At 57.3% G+C, this 20,818-nt stretch overlaps 1 protein-coding gene across 1 annotated transcript in view; it reads right to left on the bottom strand.

The window, feature by feature from the left end:
* The window catches only part of CXXC5 (CXXC finger protein 5), a 34,977-nt gene extending 15,142 nt beyond the window's left edge, over positions 1 to 19,835 (bottom strand). Inside the window, exon 1 of the mRNA XM_047085603.1 lies at positions 19,344 to 19,835. The gene's annotated coding sequence lies outside the window, so the exon portion shown is untranslated. The remainder of the gene's footprint in view (positions 1 to 19,343) is intronic.
* Between the last annotated feature and the right edge of the window lie 983 nt (positions 19,836 to 20,818).

Here is a 20,818-nt window from a genome sequence, read left to right as displayed (position 1 = left end):
TCTTGTAACCACTCCCCCATCCCCAAGCTCTACCAGGCAGAAGTACCAAGATCCCCATTTCACAGATGAAGAAACTGAGGCTTGGAGAGATTAAGATCTGCCCTCTGACACTCTGATGCCAGTATTCCTCACTCCCCACTCTCGGGAGCACAGGGCTTAAGCCTGGATACTGGGAACACTGCCCACCAAGTGGATCAGGAGCTGCAGGCCCCAGGGAAGTCAGGGAAGGTACTGAGGCCCACACAAGGTCCCCAGGAGGGCACCAGCAGCCCCACACCCACCTGGGCCAGGTTAGCTCTGCCCCTCAAAAGGCTGTGTTCACCTTGGCTGAGCAACGTCCTCACAGAGCCTTAACTTGTCTGCCTACAAAATAGGAAAACAGCCGTATCCTATTTAGAGCTAACTCTGTGCTAGGCATGGGATACAGAGAGATGCCATGGACCCCACCCTCAAGGAGCTCCCAGTCTAGGGTGCTATATATGGCACCTATGGACAGATACACTCACAGGAGTGTTTAACAGTCTGTGCAGAGAGCCCTGAACACTCAGCCAATGGTCTAACGAGCTGGAAGGCAGTACCATAGAGCTTCGTGGAGGGAAGGTGGGTTGAAGAAGCTTCTTCTCCCTTCTGACCCTATACTCAACTTACACAGGATGCTCAGGGAATAGGTATGGCCTGCTTAAACCCAAGCCTCCAAGTCAGACCTTGAAGAAATTCAGTACAGACCACATCAGAGTGCTGTGGGATGCAAAGTGCCCAGCTCAGCCTGTCCATGATGGTCACTTTTATTCTGAACAACTATCAGGTGAGGCCTACACAATTAACTGCAGGTCCCATTTGGGTCGTGGGAACGTCCTGAGGGAACATGCTAAACAAATCTGGGAGTGATGCTGTACGGAATGACTCCCCCTAGAGGGCCCCAGGGCTCTGGGCTGCAAGCTGTTGGCCCCTGGGTGCCCCACAAGTATCACCTCCTCTTGTGTCCTCCAGTTCCTCGGTCCAACCACATGCACCAGATTCTCTTCCAAAACCCTGTGGGCTTTCTCAGGCCCTGGCACCAGCACAGTCCCACTGGCTCCCTGTTCTCCCACCCGGCCTGGTGCCAAGGCCAGACACCTCAAGTGCTTCTATCACCTTGTGCCTCACCACAGCACTCTGAGTGACCTATGTGATCATCCCATTTAACAGATGAGGAAAGTATCTCAGAAAAGCTGAGGAACCTGCCCAAGCCACACAGCTTGGAAGAATGCAGGTCCAAACCTCTTGAAAGCCCAAGTTCCTCACCTTGCTGACCTCCTGCAAGTCAGTATCCCTGACCTGTCCTAACGGTCCATTTGGCTCTCATTCTTCTATTTTATAGATGGCTACCTCTTGCCCCAGCCCTTACCCTTCCATAGTCTGGACAAAGACTTTACTGAGCCCACACTCCTCTAAACACTAGAACTTGGTCAGGGGCTCTTGCCAGGAGGTACTAGAAATGGGGTCTCTATGTACCAAAGGGAGCCCTGGGGCATGAGGCTCCTGCCTCAGCCAGCTAGGTCATCTTGAGGATTAGGTAGGGTGGTGGAGGAAGCCCCTACATGCACACACAGGGCAACATACATGTCTGATAGTGGGGTCGGGGCAGGAGACACAACAGGACCAGGGGAGCCAGGGTTGGGGGCTGGCCACGTTCTCTGGCCCTCTCCTTAGGGAACAGAGCCAACTTTAAGGCCCCTGTCACTTGGAACTTGGAAGGGGGCTGCCCATGGAAGTATTCCTCCCCTGGGAAGAAGCCTAAGCTTTATACACCCCCTAAGCCATCCTGCTGGAGGACAGAGCTTAAAAGATGGGCAAGTCACATCCTCTCTGGGCCTCAGTTACTCCATCTGCACAATGGATCTATAATGTCCCTTGAACCCTTTAGAAAAGCCTTTGGGTATAGGTTTAGAGGTTTTGAGAAAAGAGATTTATAAGAAGTGGACAAAACATTCAGCTGTCTATGCTGGCTATGGACACTTGAGACACTGGGATTGGTATAGAGAAGCTTGACAATGGCTTGTTGAACATGCTAACAAGTGGCAGAGTTCTCAGGATGCCCAAGTTCATCTAGCACGTCCAGTCAACACACACTTTCCAGGTGCCAACACTGGGTGAGGATACTAGTCTGCCTCTTCCTCCTCACTGTGCTTCTGCCTGCACCAGGACTGCCCAATCAGGTCACTGGGGTCCCTCTCCCCAGCCTGCCCAGGAAGCTGCACGTCTCAGGCGGGTCAGCACTGACGTCAGTAGGACTGGTTGGGCGTGGAGCCTGCCACCTCCGGAACCACCAATTAATTAACTTTTTCAAATTAATTTCCCAAGCAAAATTCCATAATTACATCTATCTGCATCAGCCTGAACTGGGCAGGCAAGAGGACCCCGCAACGAGATCGAACGTGGGGTGAAGGATGACCGTACCAGCCCCAGGACCAGGGCAGGGAGGTGCTGGGGGTTGAGTTTCACCCAGCGAAGCAACTGCCTGATGTCCTTATGGATGCTGTCTGGAAGGGGAGGAAGCTAGAAAGCCAGAGCTCCCTGGTCAGGACGGGGGGGGGGGGGGGGGCGCTCAGGGAGACTCACACCTGCCCAGCTCATCCTGCTCCCCCATCCCCCACCCCATGCCCCCAAACCACAGTGGGTCTTGGCAGGGCCCAGTAGCAGCACAGGCACTGCGAGGTTGAGGAGGCCGCGGCTGCAGCGTTCTAATTTCCCAAAGGGGCTGAGATTAATTAGCTCACACACAGGCGCAGAGAGGAAGAGGAGAGTGGGAGCAGGGGCGGGTAGCATCAGGCGAAGACCTGGCTGGCGCCCCTCCCTGCCCGCCCGGCAGGCAGGCAGGCAGGCAGGCAGAGAGGCGGGCGGGCGGGCAGGCGGGTGGCCTTGACAGCCTGGGTGCTCTGAAGGTCAGTGGCCAAGCCGGCTGAGCCAGCAGACTGGCACTGTCTCCTTCCCAGAATCCCTGAGACCAAGGTTGGGCGGGGGACAGCAACCAGGAGGACAGCTCGGGGTATTCGTCAGGGTTCCACTGTCACTACCGTCGACAGAGTCTGTGCCAGGTGCTCTGTCCACACTTTGTTTTATCCTCACAGTAGTAACCCAGAAGTAAGCACCAAGGTTCACCCATTTCACAGATGAAGACACTGAGGCTCAGACTTGAGGCGCCTGGGTGGCTCAGTCGGTTAAGTGCCTGACTTCGGCTCAGGTCATGATCTCACGGTCCGTGAGTTCAAGCCCCACGTCGGGCTCTGTGCTGACAGCTCAGAGCCTGGAGCCTGCTTCAGATTCTGTGTCTCCCTCTCTCTCTGACCCTCCCCCGTTCAGGCTCTATCTCTCTCTGTCTCAAAAATAAATAAACATTAAAAAAAATATTTTTTTAATAAAAAAAAAAAAAATAAAATCCAGGCTTGCCCAATTCTAGAGCCTGCCTTGTTCCTCCTGGATCCGGTGGCCAGTGTGAGGGCTACAGGAACACTGGGCCTGGGGGACCTGGGAACACCAGCTGAAGGCATGTGGGTGTGTGTCTGACTGACTTACCCCTCCCCCAGAGAACGTGTTCAGCAGACTGTCTGTCATTTACAGATGTAGAAACTGAGACCAGAAAGGGGAAGTGACTTGCCACATAGCCCAGGACCCTAAACCCAGAGAATCTGCTCCTCCATCTGAAGCCAATACCAACTTCCAGAACAAAAACCTGACTCAGTGACCTCTACTGAGTCCTGACCTAGGGCCACACTGTGCCTGGTGCTCTCGATGGCTAACTGGCACACTGACTGGGGGGTGGGGGGTCACTGCTCTGGCTGCCCCTGTGTACAGAATTAGATATCTCTAACTCAAGGGCACTTTCTCGACTACTCCATGCAGGGCTCCCTAGAAGGGAAAGGAGCCCCCAGGAAGGTGGGAGGTTGGGGGATGCAGGAGGTATGTGACCCTGACCAGGACTCCAGGCGGCTCCCACAAGCACAGCAATTGAGTTTCCCAGAACTTGTGTGCAAGGATATCCCCGAAACCGTAAGGGGCACCAATCTGCTCCCCGGTGCATCCCCTGGTCTTCTACCCCAGTCCCAATGAATCACAACCCTTGCAGAAGCCAGAGTCAACAGGGCTCACCCTTCCCAGGCCTAAGGAGTCAGCAGTCCCAAGGCCCTTGTGTCCAAACCTGGGGAGTGCCCTGAGATAGCAGAGGGCCCTAGGACAGTCATGGAGCTGGGCATAGGTGGGGAAGAGGATGGCCCAACCAGAAACATTACTTGTCATGTGATTACAGGGATGGGTAGGACCCCCCCTGCCCTGAAGCACAGTTTCAGACCATGAAAGTGTCCAAGTGGGCTTTGGGATCGGGCTTCTTCTCCCAATCTACAGCTCACATTCTAGGTGGCCTCAGAGAAGTTGCTTGACCTTGCTCAGCCCATTCCACGGTCTGTAAAGTGCACAGGATGACAGCCCCACCCTCGTCAGGGTCCTAGAGAGGACAGAAGTTCTCAGTGCAGGGCCAGCATACAGAAGGTGCTCAACAAATGACAGCTGTATTATTTTTACTGCCATCATCAGCCAGTACAAGAGTGTCAAGAACAGCTCAAGCCTGGAGTGCTGGGTAACCTAGGTTGTGGCCCCAGTTCTGTCACTGTTTGCCTTTGAATCTGAGCCAATCCCTTGTGCTTCAGTTCTCCAGCCCCATGGAGATCATTTCTCCCCTGCCCTCTTACCTGAAGGAACAAAGAGAGATGAACATTGGTAGAGGTCTGAAGTCTATAGGGAGGGCAGCACTCAGCTGTCCAGGCCTGCATTGCCTTTTCTGGCCACAGGAAGAACGCATCTATACTTCCTGCCAACCTTTCCTCCTCCCTCCCTGGGCCCCCAGCCCGGCCTGCTCTATGTCAGCACTTCTGTCTCCAGTGGTCCCAACAGTGCATTCACATAGGTGTCTGCCAAGCCCCTCACCACCCTGCAAAGAACCTATCTGCCACCTGTAAGTCCCTGCTGAGTCTAACTTGTGGCCTTGTTGTGTACTGGTGGGTTGGGGAACTGAGAATGCATAGACTCATATCTATTCAATCCATAGAAGTCGATCTATGGTTGACTCTGCTTCCTCCCATGTTGTAAAGCCCCCAGGGATGTCCAGACACCCAAGGACCCCACATTCCTCTCCCTGGGTCCAACCCATTCCCATGCCTCCCCCTCCCTGTGGCCCCAAGGTCAGCCTCTACACTCCCACACCTTAGCGTTCCCTGAGAACAGCCCTAAAGAAGGCTGAATCCAAGATAGTCTAATTAAGGAGTCCTTGTGGTGGGGTACCACTCCCAGGAAAATGCCAGCTTTGGTGGAGCAGTCAGTTCGGGAGGAGGTCTGGATTCACCTGGAGATCCAGGTGAGACATAGTGAGAACCACACCCCACTATCTATTTCAGGTCTCATAGCTTTAAGACACAGAGATAAGGTTCATACTCATTTTATAGGTGGCAAAAGTGAGGTCAGAGTGGCCCATGATTGCAAAGCAGGCAGTGACCAAGCCAAGTTTGGAGCCCAGGCCTGTCCCACTCGAGTCCATGGCTCAGAGGACATCCAATCCTCCTGACTGACCATTGCTGTTTGTTTACTTCAGAATGCCTGGGCCCCTCCTTCCCTCCCTGACCACTGTCTAGGCCTTTATGAGGGAGATCTGTGTGGTCAGGAGATGGGAGCTAGCCTGGGCCCAAGACCTTACGGCCACCTTCCTCTTGACCCCTTCTGGGCTCTCTCAACCTTGTAGAGCCAGAAGGATCTGTAGTCTGGGTGCTGGGTGATTGTGTCTAAAGCCCTTCATGACCATGAAGTCAGACCCATCAGACTCAATTCTCTAATCTGAAAACAGGTGTTTTTCAGTATATGAAAAACAGACATGCCCCCAGTTCTGCCCAGTCCAGGGAAGGCAAACCCTAGACCCAATGCACAGCAGAAACTTACAGGCTCCTTGAGGGCATCCCTCCAATCCAGCAGCCCAGCTGCTCCTGGTATTCAGGTCAACTCTGTACCCATTTTGTAGGCCAGTAGACTAAGAACCAGGAAATTTGTCTGAATGCTAAATCTCAGGGTACCAGTTGCAAGGTGGGGGAGATGATGAGATCTGGGAGCCAAAAGAACTGAGGAAAGCGGGTGCCAGAGTGAACAGGCAGGCTCCTGGGGCACAGCTCACTAGAACAAGGGGTCTCTTCCCCCAATTTCTGGTACCCCCAAACTCCCAAGGACCTGCCCCCTGAGTGGGGCAGCAGCTGGCCACTCGGCACTCCCAGGAAAACATATCTTCCACAGCTTTTCTTTTCCAGGTCTTTCCTCTTCCTGGCTACCTCTGTATCTCTCCCCCATTTGTACCCAACCTGCTCTACCGGGGTCAGACTTCATCCTGGAGGTCAGGGTGGGTTTAACATTTCCAAGCCTGACACTTGGGCCTCTTCCCCTAGAGAAAGCCAAGCCAGCCTGGGGGATGGGAGAAAACACCTCCCTTCTCACACCTACCTTACAGAACTCAGGTGACTCTACATTGGCCAATGGTCATTTGGGTAAGTGGTGCCCCAACTGTATCATGTGTGTTTGCATGTGTGTGTGTACACATGTGTGGGCACACATGCCAGGTTCTGTTGTGTCAGTGCTCCTGGCCCGATTCTATGGGACCATGTGGTTGTGGGCTGTGTCCTGAAGTTGGAGCAGACATACAACTTCACTGCAGCGGTGTCTGGGGTCTTCCCAGGGGTACAGCACGCCCACGTGTGACTACGTATGTGCCAGCATGTGTACATGCCAGAAGCCAGGGCTGTGACTGTAAGCATCCACAGATTAGGTGACCAGGACCGCACTGTGTGCATTGGTTGTATGTGCTGGGTCCTGTGGAACTACGTGTGCTGAGTGAATGTGTCTGTCCCAAGCGTGTGCCCCTGGGTGTGCCGTGTGAGGAGTGCGTGAGTGCGCTCTGCCTGCAAGGCCGCAGGGCCTCGTGGGGCTGCTAGGGATGGGGTGACTCACGTCTCCTGAGCTCATCCTGCCGCCTGCCCGCCCGCCCAGCTCACCCTGCTCTGCTAGGCTCATGGCCGCCAGCACAAGAGTGGGGGGGGGGTGGGAGGCAAGGTGGGGGGAGGCAAGGTGGGGGGAGGCGCAGGCAGACACGGCAGGGAGGCTGGCTTGATAAATAACCTGCCTCTTCCCCAGGCCTCAGAGAATGGGAGGCTGCACCACAGGGAGAAGGGGGGAGTAGGGGGAGGCCGCTCTGGCCCCCTAGGCTCCGGCTGCCCTGGCCCCCACAGCCCAGGCTGCGGCTCCGGTTCCTGTTTCATCGAAACCTGAGCTGGGAAAAGCCTATCGGGTCATCTTGCCTGTCCCGCCGGCCGCCAGGCCCAGGCAAGCTGCCCCTCAGGGGACAAGCCCGCAGCCTGGCCGCCCAGCCAGTGGGTGGGTGGGTGGGGGGAGGATATTTCTGTCCAGACTAAATGCAGCTCCAGGCCTCTGTCTGTCCCCCCACTGACAGCTGCTCCCAGGGGCCCCCTGGCTCTGCAGGACTAAATATAGTCCCCCCACCCCAGCAAACCCCCAATGTTCACCTCTTCCCCATTGGCCCCACCCACGAGGGTAGAGAGAAGGCTGGGGAGCCCACCGTGTGATCTTGGGCCAGTGTAGCCCCCTCTCTGAGTTCTCAGATATGAAACATCAAGTATTACTCAACTCTAGGCCCTAACATGCCTAATAGGCACTACTGGAGAGCAGACCCCAAAGGGGACTAAATTGGGGTCTCTGTCCAGGGAAAGAAGGGCCAAGTTCCCCTCATCCAAGTGACTCCAACCTGCTTTCGCAAAAGAATGTCTGGGGGAAGCCCCTCCCCAGCACCCCAAGTACCTGTAGGCTTATAAACATGGCCCCTTCCACCCAGCCTGTTCCTTGCCCAGACTGGGCAATACCAGGCTCCTCCAATCTGCCCCAGCCGGACCCTGGCCAGGAAACAAGTTGGGCCAGGCTTGGGGGCAGGGGGGTTGGTGGCGGGGGTACATGGGAGCATAACAGCTGCTATTTCCTGGAGGCCAGAGTCGGGCACAACCCGGATTCCTGCCTGGCTCCACACTTCACCAGACAGCTTCTCCCAGGCTCCAACACTCAACATGGCACCCCCTTCCCCAGTGTCAGCACCATATCAGACCCTAGCAAGGGTCATAGTCTCACTGCACTGGTACAGGCAGGAAGACAGTGCCTGACATACCTTCTGGTTTGGGGCTGGGGAAAACAGTGGTCTCTGCAGGGTTCAACAGGCGGGGAAGGCACCCCCACCTTCCCTCCCTGCCTGCCTGCCCACCCGGCTGCTTCCCCCAGCCCCACACGCACCAAATTCCCCACATGCCTGTCTGTCTCTGACAGCTCGCACAAATACTTGGCTGCACGGGCACCCGCTGTTCTGAGCCCACTGCGCCTCCTCCCCTGCCTTCCCCGGGGGGCTCTGCAGACACAGCCAGGGATGGGAGGTGGCCAGAGCCAAGAAGCTTGGTGGGCAGTGTGCGCGCGCGCGCGTGCGCGCGCGCGTGTGTGTGTGTGTGTGTGTGTGTGTGTTGGGGGGGGGGCGGGTGAGGCAAAGGCAGGGGGGACCAGTCTCAATTCCAAAGCACTTCCCCCAGGCCCCAAGCCTGGGGTACACAGGGACCTGGGAGGCCACTGTGAGCCAGCTCTGGCTGGGCGGCAGCTGCTGACGCCCCCACTGCCCCCCGGAACCTCCCAGGAGGACCTTCCGGAGGCCTCCCACTTGCCTCAGCCGATGAAACAGCATCTGCCACCCCCGCGGCGGCAGCTCAGGACAGGGCGGAGGGCACCACGAGGCCCCTGGGGAAGGCTTTGAAATCTGGACTATGGCCCGGCCCCTCCTGGCAGCCCTGGCCCTCCCACCACAGGCCCAGTTTCAGAGCATGGTGGGGGGTGCGTTCCAGCCCTCCCACAGTGCGAGGGGCACACCCGCCCAGCTGCCAGGCCAGGGACATCTCCACTCAGACTGGCTGGGGGGCTTTGTTTGCCCCCATCTACTTGCCTTCCTGCTTGCCTTGCCTCCCTCCCAGGAGACCGGTGGAGGAAACGCTTCCTGAGAATGGCTGGGATTTTCCGCTGGACATTGCCTTGCTGGCAGGCTCCTTATCTCCCCCCTACCTCATTCCTTCTCCTAGAGCCACCCCTTCAGCCAAATCATACTCCCGCCCATGTCTGCAGCCAAAGAGACCCCCGCCCTGCCCCACCACTCTGCTACTTGCCTCAGCATTCCCAGTATGCACCTTATCCAGCACATACCCAGGTAGAGTTGACAGTGAATAAGACCTCATTGAATAACATCCTCCATTTTGCAGATGGGTATACTGAGGTCAAGAGAGAGCCCAGTGACCTAAGCCTCCCATCCAGTGCTCTTCCTTTTACCACCCACCACACTTTCTGCCCAGGAACCAATTCAGCACCAATTCAGACTATAGGAGGCATTAGGGTGACTGACTCCAAGCAGAACTTCTCAATGCTCCGGGTCCGAACGCCCAGCTGGCTGTTCCAAGCTGGTCTCCCAGCACTCTCGAGGCATCATGGTGATCTTGAAAAGAGCCCCAAATTCATTGCCTTTGTGACGCTAGACTCTGGGGTAGAGCCTCCTCTCCCCATTGCACAGATGGGGCTGCTGAGGCCCCCAGGGGAGGGGGGAGCTGCAGGCGGCCATGAATCAGAGGGGGAGCTGGGAAGCCGCCCGGCCCTGCCGGCTGTCGCTGGAAGCAACAGCCGGCATTTCCTCCTCACACTGGTGCCTCGGGAAGCGTGGGCAGCAGGCGGGTGGGCAGCGGGTGGGTGGGCACCGCCACAAGGACCCCTCCTGTGCCTACAGGCCAGCCGCACCCCCTTGCTGCCTGACTGGGCCCACACAGCCCACTCCCATGCCAGCCCAGATCTCCAAAGAGGGGTAGATCAGAGACAGACCTGGGTTTCTGTCTCAGGTACATACTCATGTCACTTGAGGGCACCACAGGGAAGCCCCTCCTCTCAGATCCTCACTGTCCCCTAGCGTCAAACAAGATTGAAACATGACCATTCACGCTTCCTTTGCAGTAAAACTCATGGTTCTGTGATTCTAGAATCCCAACACGACAAGAATCCTGAAAAGAATCCCTCCGCTCCAAGCATTCTGATTCTAAATTCCTGTGACTAAAAATTCTAGGCCACCAAGATCTTACACTCCCAGGAAGAAAGGGGGCCAAGCCCACTCTCAACTGGAGTTATGGACCCAGCTAACCAAGACCCCATCTAGCTTTGGAGAAGGTGGGTCATGCAGAAGGGGTGGGTCTCTCCCATCAGGATCAACAGGAACTGGAAAGGCGGTGGGGATGGGGGGGGGGCGGCTATGGGCCAGGAGATAGAGCCAATCTAGTCCTGGAAGACAGGCCACCCCCTCATGGCACACACAGCCACTGACACTGCAGATGTCAGGAAGCCCAGCTCTGACAAGAGTGGGTAGCTACAGGTTTGTGAACCTGCACCTCCACCCTGCAGCTCAGAGGGAGGACAAGGCGTCAGGTCAGGGCTGGTCTCCCTGCTTCTCAGGTTCCAAGCCAAGCTCCACGCTTAATCTTCCTGTCTTCACCACCCACTGCTTCCTCCCTTCCACCACAGTCCCCTCACCTCTCAGGCTCCCTAGGCCAGTCCCAGACCAGGCCAACTGAAAGCCAGTGAGGACAAAGTCTCCCAAGCCCATTTGACAGATGGAAAAACCGAGATCTTGGCAGAAGACATGACCTGCACCAAGGGCTAGGCCCCAGCAGCCTACTGGTCTCTGGCCACATTTCTCGGCCCCTCCCCCCAGTCCACTTCTCAGAATCCTCTACTGGGACAGTTGATCTCCACATAGCAGTCCAATCGCCAGCACAAGCACATCTCCCACCCAGTGTCCCTTGAGAGCACTCATTCCCACTGAATCATCTGATCATTCATTAATTCATTTGTCCAACTGGCCAATCGCCCCCCGCCACACACACACCACGTCAGGCCCCCTGGCCAGGGTATGAGGGCCCCAAGAAGGAGTGCAAGGCTTCTAGTCAACAAACACAGGGAGTGCCTGCTGTATGCCAGGCAGTGTGGACAGTGCAGTAAACATGCAGACCAACCGTGTCTATTCTCATGGTGTTCACAGCCAGTCAAGAGCTGTGCCAAGACCCAACCCCAAGTGGCAAGTCCTGGGGCAAGTAACAAACTGTCCAGCCTCAGTTTCCTCAACTGTATACTGGGATGCTAACAGCATCCAACCACTGGGCTACTGTGAGGACTAAAGAAAGCCATTAACACAGTGCCTGCCCCAGTAAGGGTTTAGGATGTTAGCCATTGCCATTACCATTGTGGAAACTTTATTTATTATTATTATTATTGTTATTATTATAGTTATAATGGGGGGATAGCAATTGATTACAGCAGAAGCTAAAGCTCTTCCATTACTTAGCTGGTGCCAGACACTGGGGGTACAAGAAGGAATCACTGCCATATCCCATTGCATGGCTGGCAAGGCGCGGGCTCACAAAACCCCATGAGCATCTGATGAATGAGGGAATCAATGACAGGAGGCATGGCCCTGCCTCCAAGGAAGGTATAATCTAGCATGTGCTCATATGTGTTGCACATGTATGTCCAAGCACTCAGGTGTGCACACAGATGTCTATGTGAGAAACCCGGGAGGTCTAGCAGAGGGCACATTACGTGGGAGGGGAAGAGCAGTGCACAGAACACAGCTGCTCAAAGCTGCCCCAGGCCCCAACCCACCCTACCCCTGCCAGCATTGCTGAGCAGCAGAGCTGAGGGCACTGTGGCAAGATCAGGGACCAGGCCTGGTGGGGAGAGCCCCAGAAAGATGCTTTGCATAGTTCTGGCCACCAGATTACAGGCCTAAGCTAGGCCCCTGGGTGGGGGTGTGGGGCTACCAGGTGCTGCGCCCCATAGGAATCAGGCCCTAGCACCCGCACTTTGCGTCTGTACTGGCATGGCACACGAGTGTTCCTGCTGGCAGGCCAGGCGAGTCCAAGGAGGTCAGAAGAGGTCACAGGGAAGGGAGGGAGCGGTGGGCCCAAGGGCTACGTGGGGTCTGCTGGACAGGGGAGGGTGGGTACAGGGCTCCCCCAGGGCCACCGGGCAGGCCTGGCTCTGCCCTGCTGGGGCCGGCAGCTGGAGGGGAGTAAATATAGCGCGGGGCGTCCCAGCCACATTCCTGGGAGGCCAGCACGGCCCGCCTGCCCGCCGCTCTAGGCAGAGCGCAGCAGCCAGGGCCCAGAACTGCCACTGCCCTCTTCCCAAACAAACAGAAAAATAAATAAAACCAGCTCTCACGCCCAGCACAGCTAGGGGGAGGGGGCAGGAAGGGGTGGACAGGGGAGCAGGCAGACGGACCAGTTGCCACGGTTTCTGTTCCGCTGAGGAGGAGGCCAACAAAAGAGGAAAATGGAGGAAAAGGGCAGGGAGATGGTCAGAGATGTCAGAGAAGGGGAGACGATGTGTATGAGGTGGAAGGTGTGACAAGTAGAGGTGTGGGGAGACAAGTCAGGAGGGGTACAGAAGGTGCTGGGGCCAGTTGGGGGAACGGGAAGGCAGCCTCTTGGGGTCAGTAATTCAGCAACTCAGCGACAGGGATGCCCCAAGGGGGGAAGCAGACAGACAAAGGGGGCTAGGGCAGGGGGCTGGCTCCACAGGCCATGAAATATTAAAGAACCTAGGCCAGTGAGTGACAGAGGTCATAGAAATAAGAAGACTAGTCAGGGAGATCCTGGGACCCTGCAGCAGAGGGCTCCTGACCCCCTATCCACACCCCATCCCTCTCCACCACCTCCGGCAGAGCCAGTCTCCCCAACTCTCCTGCTGTGGCTCCTTTCTGTCTTTCTATCCAAAGGGACCAGGCTGAGGGTGGGAGGGGCCGTGGGGATGAGTGATGGCAGGGGACCTTAGCGGTTCCCTCTTCCCTGTGGCTGATCTGTGTGCAGTCGGCCTTCCAGAGCTGCCAGCTACCCGAGCAAGAAGGCCAGGAGGCCTGTCAGCACAGCCGCTGCCACGGGTGCCTCCTGGGGAAGGAGAGGGTAGACATCCAGCTTCCCCTTTACAGAAAAAAATCAGCCAAGCCACCACTTTCCACAGAGACCAGCGGGGAGGGAAGTCCATGCCTCACAGCTCAGCTGAGCCAGCGAGTAAACGAGTGAGCAAGCCAGCAGGTCATCCCCTAGCCCTCCCACCCCACCCGGGCCTCATGACCTTGGCCAGTCCCCCTGTCCCTGAGCCTGAGCCTTCACCAGTCCCACACCACCCTAGGCTTGGTGTGCTGAAAGAAAAAGGAAGGTAACCAATATGGTGAAAACCTGCTGGGGCAGGCAGCTGGGGCCAAGCATCTGCATGCAGATAGCCCTCCTGTGTGTTCTAGGAGGTCAGGCCTATTACCAGTCCCATTTTACAGATGGGGAAGAGAAACCCAGAGAGGCAAAGTGATGTGCTCAACGTCACACACCTGGTAATGAGCAGAATGGAAACGGAAATGCTATGTGTGAGCCACCAACTCTTTTCTTCCTTTTCACTAGGGGTATGAAGCCCTTGTCACCAGGAAAGCCAACTTTTATTGCATGCTGTGGGTTAGCTACTGGTGCTGGGCACTGACCAACTATCCTTGTGTCCATCTGAAAATGGCCTTGTGAGGCAGGCACTCTTATTATCCCATTTCAGGGATAAGGAAACTGAGGATCACAGAGAACACAACTCACCAAAGGTCATATACCCAGCTAGACAGTGGCGTGGCCAAGATTTGGAACGAGGTGTGACTCCAGAGCCAGTGCTCAAACACACTTGTCTGGGTGAGGTCAGAGTCTCCCTTGAGACCAGGGAGGAAGTTAAGAGGACCCAGTAGAGAAGAGCTCAGTGGTCCTACTGACCTCCAGAACAGACACCAATGAAAGGTCAAAAACAAGGTCACGACTACTGTGCCAGAGGGTGACCAGCAACTGCTCTGGAAACAGAACACGAGCAGAGCCTGTGGGGACATGGGGTGAGGGCAGTGTGTAGGGGCCTGGCCCAGAGTGATGTCTGGTCTACCTAGAGCCCATGTACCAGTAACACAAGCCCCTCCCCCAGCATGGGAATACTGAGGCTAGTCCAAAGAAGGCCAACAGAGCTGTCCTGTCGGCCCCCAAGGTTCCAACCTGCACCCCAGGGCCAGTGTGCCAGCAACTAATCACACCCTCTAAGAGCCCCTGGTGCGGGCAGGAGCGGGGCAGGATCCCCTCCCTCTCTCCCAGGCCCTGCGAGCCCAGAGGGAGGCCAGCATCAGAGGCAGGAAATGAAGAAGAATTTGCGATCTAATTGAGCTGGCGGGGGATTAGGCGGCAGAATGCAATTACAGGGACTGGAGCAGGGCCAGGGGCACTGACACCCCAAGATGTGGCCTGGCCCAGGTGACTGGGCCCAGCCAGTCTCTGGCAAAAGACACCCTACTGTGGAGGGAAGGTCGGGTAGGCAAGGATCAGGCCAGACGGCTCTTAAGGATATAGAGGACTGCAGGGTTCCAGCTCCATGTCTCTCCCAGAAGCAAAAAGTTTTCCTGGGAATTCTCCCCCAGGGAATAGCCCTGTGGCCTCTCACATGGGGAGCAGGCAGCTAGAACACACGTAGAACACATACTTTCACAGGCTCTGCTCATGCATGTACACACATGTATTCATGCTTCCAGGAAAGCACCACATATCCATGTTCACTTGCATGGGGACAGACTCCCAACCTGCAGACACACAGCTCTGGCCCTTTGCTGCCACCGGCTCCACCAAAGGGGGGAAAAACAAAACGGAACAAAAAAAAAAAAAAATACACCCATGACCTTAAAATCCTTTTATTCCCATAATCACAGGCTGCCATCGCCGTGGATACGCGCTGTCACCCCGGCCCCAGCCTGTCTCCCTCCACAGCTTCCAAAACTCCCAGCAGGCAGGCAGACGGGGAGGCTGCCCAGTTACTGCCAGGGAGGGCAGAGGAGGGGAAGGACGGGGTGGGAGAGGTTCAATGCTACACAGACACACACACACACACACACACACACACACACACACACACACACAGCCTCAACCAGAGAGGAAGAGGGAGGGAGAGACTCAGAAAGACAGACTGGCAGACAGATACAGAAAAAGAAAGGAACACAGACACCAGCCACCAAAGACAGACACAGACCACTGCCCGCACAGCTCAGATATGCCCACTCCCAGATTCACATACCACTTTCCCAATTCAGATTCACTACTCAGGGAGTCAGACACCCCCAGATTTACAATACGCAAAACACAGATATACACAAATCACAAGTACACACTCCAAAATTCTAAGCACACACAACTCAGAATATGCACATTCCCAGATTCACAAGGACAAATCCAACTTTCAGATATGTACTCAGATTCACAAACACACATGTACAGATGCAATGCAGACATACACAACTCCTAGATCCACAGATACACATGCCCTGATGCACAAATATACACATGCTCACACTCCCACCCCCCCAAGGCAGGCAGACGGACACACGTTCAACACACAGATTTACAGATACCACATGCCCTGAGTCATAAGCACACACACCACCCAGCTTCCCACATCCCAGACCAACAGACTAGACCCACACAGCCTCATCTAGCAGCTGACACTGCCTTGGGCTTTAGGGGGCAGGTGGAATGGCTGGGAGATTCCTGGGTCTTTGAGGGGGTCAGTCCTTTTTCATTGCCTGTAGCCTGGGAGGTGGGCTCAGTGTTGGGGGGAATGAAGGGGGAAGTAAGAGAAAGAAAAAAAAAAAACTTGAGTGGGATATTCTTGTTGGGCAGTAGCGCGTGAGTAACTGGGGAGGCTTTTTGTGGTCTGGTGAGTTCCAGCTATGAGTGAGAGTTTAACTATTAATACACTTAATCAAGGACACTTCACACACACGCGCGCGCGCACACACACACACACACACACACACACACACACAGAGAGAGAGAGAGAGAGAGAGAGAGAGAGAGAGAGAGAGAGAGGCTAGGACAGCACCAGGTGGCAGGGATAAGGGAGGGAGAGCACCAGAAAAAAAGGGTGGGAAGCCCCAATCCAGGCCCCAGCGGGTGGGGAAAGAGGGAGGGGCTTCTACCCTGGGCCTGCCTCCCAAGCAGGGGCAGAGTTAGAAAGGTGGGGCTTGACACATAGTAGGTGCTCAAAAAATGTATGTTGGGGCAATGAATGAATAAGTTATTTACATATAGAGAATAGACAATAATAACAGTAATAACAGTAAATGAGCCCTGCCCCATCCCTGGCCAATAAGGCCATGCTCCAGAGCACCAGGACTGGGGAGTTAGTTCTGCCTTAATCGTCACCCCACCAGACAGGGGGCTCCAGGAAAGCAGGCCTGGGTCTGGCTCATCAGTATACCCCCTCATTCCTCCGACCTATCTAGAATCCTTAAAAAGTCAGCTGACCTCAGCTCAGCCCACACCCCTCCCCCCAGAGAGACCCCCATTTCCATTCCACTCTCCCATAAATAGCTAGGTGGGGCTCTAAAGAAGGTGGGGTATTTAATTCTCAGAGGCTTGGTTCTTTATGCAGATACAACCCTGCTTGCCACACTCCTATAAGCCTCAGTTTCATACTTGTCAAATGGGTAGAAGACAGGCAAAAAGCTAGAAAGAGGAATCAAGAGTTGGGGCTTACAGTGGGAACCCATGGAACAGAGGCCTGTGCTGGCCTGGGCCCTGGATGCAGAATCCTCCCCTCCTTCTCCCTTCCCCCACCCGGCCCAGCCCAGGCGGGTGGACATTCCAGGCCTCACGTGATAAAGACGAGGCCGCTGGCCCACGGGTAAGTCAACAGGCTCTGTCGGGGGAGAGATAGGAGGCCCAGGCCAGGGTCACCTGCTGAGCCGGGAAAACAGCCGGGCCCAAATACACACATAAATAAGGCGCCAACCGACAGCCAGCCAGCCAAGGGTCTGTCTTCTGCAGAGGAACCTCTGCCCCCACCTTGGAAAGGGAGGTGGCTTTGGAGAGGGAGCCACAAGGCCGGCTTAGGGGCTTCCCTGGGAGAGCCCCAGCTCATGCCAAGATGAGGTGGGGGTGCTTCTACCAAGCTCCCCAGGGCTGACTGAGAACTCAGACGCCAACCTTCCTCAGCTGTTCCCACCCCTTCCCAGGACAAAAATCACCCCCTCTCCCTCCTCCCCAGGAGAGAACGATTTCCGTTCTGGGAGGGGGGTGACAGCTGCAGAGCGGGCCATTACCCCCCCCCCCCTCAGCTCCTGCTTGAGTCTCATCCAGGGAAACTGCTAAATCAACACTAGACAGTAGTAGGTAGCACCGACCTCAGTCTCCCCTCATCGCTCTCAAAAAAGGAGTTGGGAGGAGACCTCGGGTACCAGTTCCTGGGGTTCCTGCGGCAGTTGGGACCCAGGATACGGGGTCTTTCGGGAGGGGGCTCACACGAAGCTTAGGCCAGTGCGACCGGTAAAAACATCTAATTGAAATGCTCTCAGTTGCACGGAAGGACACCCCCGCCCCCGCGGGCCGGGGCAGCTGAGGTGGCGCCGGGCGTTCAAATAGCGCTCCAAACAAGTCCGCAGCGACCGCGCACGCAGCCCCCGCCAGGCGGCCCCAGCGGAAAACTTGAAAGGGACTCTGTTTGCCAGCCGCCCGGGGCGGCTCCGGCGGGGGCGAGGGCCGAACGAACACACAAGCCCCCCTCCCCAGCGCTTCCTGAGCAAACGCGGGGGGGCTGGGCCCACCACAAAACCGAGGGCTCCGAACAGCGCCGCCGCTCAGGGAAAGGCGGAGGTCAAGAAGCTGGCTCGCCGGATCCCGGTTCAGCTCTCCCCCAACACGAAGATGCGACTCGCAGACCACCCAGGATCCTGGGGGCAAAGTAGGGCGCGGCTGCCTTCAGACCCTTGTCTCGGGAGAAAAAGGGAGGTGTGGGTCTTGACGGATGAGTCCCTACAGAACCCCCCAAATCTGCTGCTGCCTCCTTGCAGCCCATGGCACCAGCCCAACTCCGCGCACCCCTTCCAAGCGGGAAAGAAAAAAAAAAAAAAAAAAAAAAGCTATCTTGCTCCCTTATTGGGCGCTTCAGCTCTTCTGACAGGTCCCGGAGGCAGCCCCCCAATTTAAAAACTGGGGTCACTCACTTTCTGTCGATTCTACAAATAAACAAAGCCAGGCGCACCCCGCGCTCCCCGCCGGAAAGCAGCCCATTCCGGGAGAGGACAACTTCCCCCAGCAAGAAAATTAACACATTCTTCTCGCGGCGGTTCAGCCCCTCGCTCTAGGGAAGCAAAGGGGAGGGGGGCTTGGGGCCGAACTTCATGGGTAAATTTGGGGCCAAAGCAGCGAGGCAGGCGCCTGGGACACCCGCCTCCCACACTCCGCAGCTACAGGAACACCCCCAGTCTCCCTCCCTGGCTTTGCACGCTGCTTGGCCACGCGGAGCTCGGGAGACAGGCTGAAAGACTCCCCAAGGCTGGAGAGGACGGGAAAGAGAGGCCTCGGAGAGCGGAGGTTGTGGTGGGGGTTGATACTTAGACGGTAAAAAAGAAGGGGGGAAAAAAAAAAGGTCAAACTTGATCAGCCCGCCAGGCACCCGGCGGGCAGCGGGGGCGAGGAACCATAGGGGAAATATAGAAGTGGCCGCCGCCCCCTCCAAGTGGAGGGGTGAGACTCAGCCACGCGTGGTCCAGGGCAGCAGTTACTGTAGCCCCCAAAACACAGGGCTGCGAGGGGTCTGAAGAGGGGAGTGCGCGCCGCATATCTCCAATCAGCCGCCCCCGCAGGCGGAGCGCCCGCCCAACACCAAGAGGTGAGGACCCGGGCTCCCGCCGCCCCAGCGCCCTCAAGCTCGAGTACTTGGGGAGGGGACGGTACCCCGCAGGGAGAGCCTCGGTCCCAACCCACGGCGCCCAAACCGCAGTCCCCGACCCTAAAACCCCTCTTTTTGTCTGTACTCAGTGATCTGCGACCGAGCCGACTGCGGCTTGGGGAGGCTTGAGTATAGCAGCGGCCACCGAGCGATCACCGTCGCTAGGGCTCCCAGGCTACAGGGCTCCGCGGCTCAGCCTGCGGGCGCCCCCCGCCCCTCCCAAACACGGACCCCTCCTTTCCCGTCCCTGGCTCTCCGCACCTGAACTTCGGGGGAGCTCGCGCCGCCAAACTTTCCGCCGACTTGCAGCGAACTCCGGCCCCGGCCGCGCACCGGGCCCCGAGGGAGGAGAGGGAGGTAGGCGGGGAAGGGGAGGGGGCCGGCCTCCGGGGGGGGTCGGGGGAGGGCCGTGGCCCGACACCTACCGGCTCTCAGAGTCGTCCAAGCCGCCACGGCCGCCGCCGCCGCGAGGCCGAGGGGGAGGGGTGGGGCGGGGAGCTGCGCTCCGCTCTGGGCACCACCGCCGCGGTGCGCTCCGCTCCAGCCGCGCCGCCCGCCGTGCCCGGGTCCGGAGCCGGAGTCACGCCGCCGCGGCTGGCCCGAGGCGGGGAGGGGGGGGAGCCTGCAGCACCTGCCCCTCCTCCCCCTCCCCGCGGCCCAAATTAAAAAACAACAAAAAGCAACTAATCACCCCCGAGCGAAGCGCGGCGCGGCGGGCGGAGGGCGCAGCGTGAGGCGTCCGGACTCAGCAGGCGGCGCGCATGGCTGGGCGCAGGCTGGGCTGGGCTGGGACGCGGGGCCCGGCTTCGGGGGGCAAGGTTCGGCCGCTCTTCTCGCTCGGCTCGGGCGCCTGCTGTTGCCGCCGCCGCCGCCTCTGCTGCCGCCAGTGCAGCCGCCTCTACATCCCAGCTCAGGCTCCGCCGCCTCTGCCGCCGCCGCCGCCGCGCGCCCGCCCGGGCAGGAGCTCTGAACGCTGCCCGGGGGCTGCCGGCAAAACCCGGACCGGACTCGACGCTCCCTCCTCTCCCCCCCCCCCCCCCACCCCGCCCGCCCGCCCGCCTCCACCTCAGCTCCCCTCCCTCCTCCCTCCGCCTCCCTCCCAGCGCAGCTCTGGCCACTTGGACGCCGCAGGCTCTGAGGCCGGAGCCGCAGCCACTGCGCCTCGAGCTCCCCACGCTCTGACGAGGTCGGCCCAGGCTCAGCTCCTGAGCGCGCCCCGTCTTCATCTCTTTTTTCCGCAACTTTACAAAAAATAAGAGGACCTTCCCTATTTTGTGACGACCTGGTCTCGACGACCTACCTCGCGGGGAAATCCGCGGTCCCTCTGCCCCCTTGCCTAAGCACGCCGGAAGCTACCTGGACCAGTAGGGAGGGCTTGGCCTCGCCCCTCAGCTCTGGTGCGCGTAGGGCCTGGAACTCCTAGCCTAGGGCACTTGGAGCTAGACGCCGGTTCAAAGACCCCACCCTTCCCCCAGCACTTTCCGGGACTCAGTAGGCTCTAGTTCCTGGGAAGACTAGGAGAGAAGATTCTTGTCCCCATTTTACAGATGAGGAAAGCGATCTAAGAAAGGACATTTTCTCTCCTACTCCAGCGCCAGTCCAAGCCCTGACTCCTGGGGCTAAGGCAACTACATTGTGGATCCCTGAGACTGTGGCCTACAAACGGAGCCTGAAACAGTGCCTGGCACAGAGCAGTACTCAGTAGAAACTGGTTGAAAGAGAACAAAAGCCCAGGGTACAGATTTGCGCCCGAATATCCTTCCCCTCACTCAGTGCCCCCTCCATCTGCCCAGCTTGGGCTAATCCTAAAGCTGCAGATGTCTTCTCTTCACTTCAGGGGCCCACAGAGCAAGCCCCAGGCTCATATAATCCCAAACTGCAGATAATCCCAAAGTGGAAA

This window comes from Lynx rufus, unplaced genomic scaffold (genome assembly GCF_022079265.1).
Source record: "Lynx rufus isolate CCGP_SWC_20201006 ecotype Redwood Valley unplaced genomic scaffold, mLynRuf1.p SCAF_1, whole genome shotgun sequence".
Classification (NCBI taxonomy): Eukaryota; Metazoa; Chordata; class Mammalia; order Carnivora; family Felidae; genus Lynx; species Lynx rufus.
Note: the sequence above shows the minus strand (reverse complement) of the source record. Positions and strands in the feature narration are given on the sequence as shown.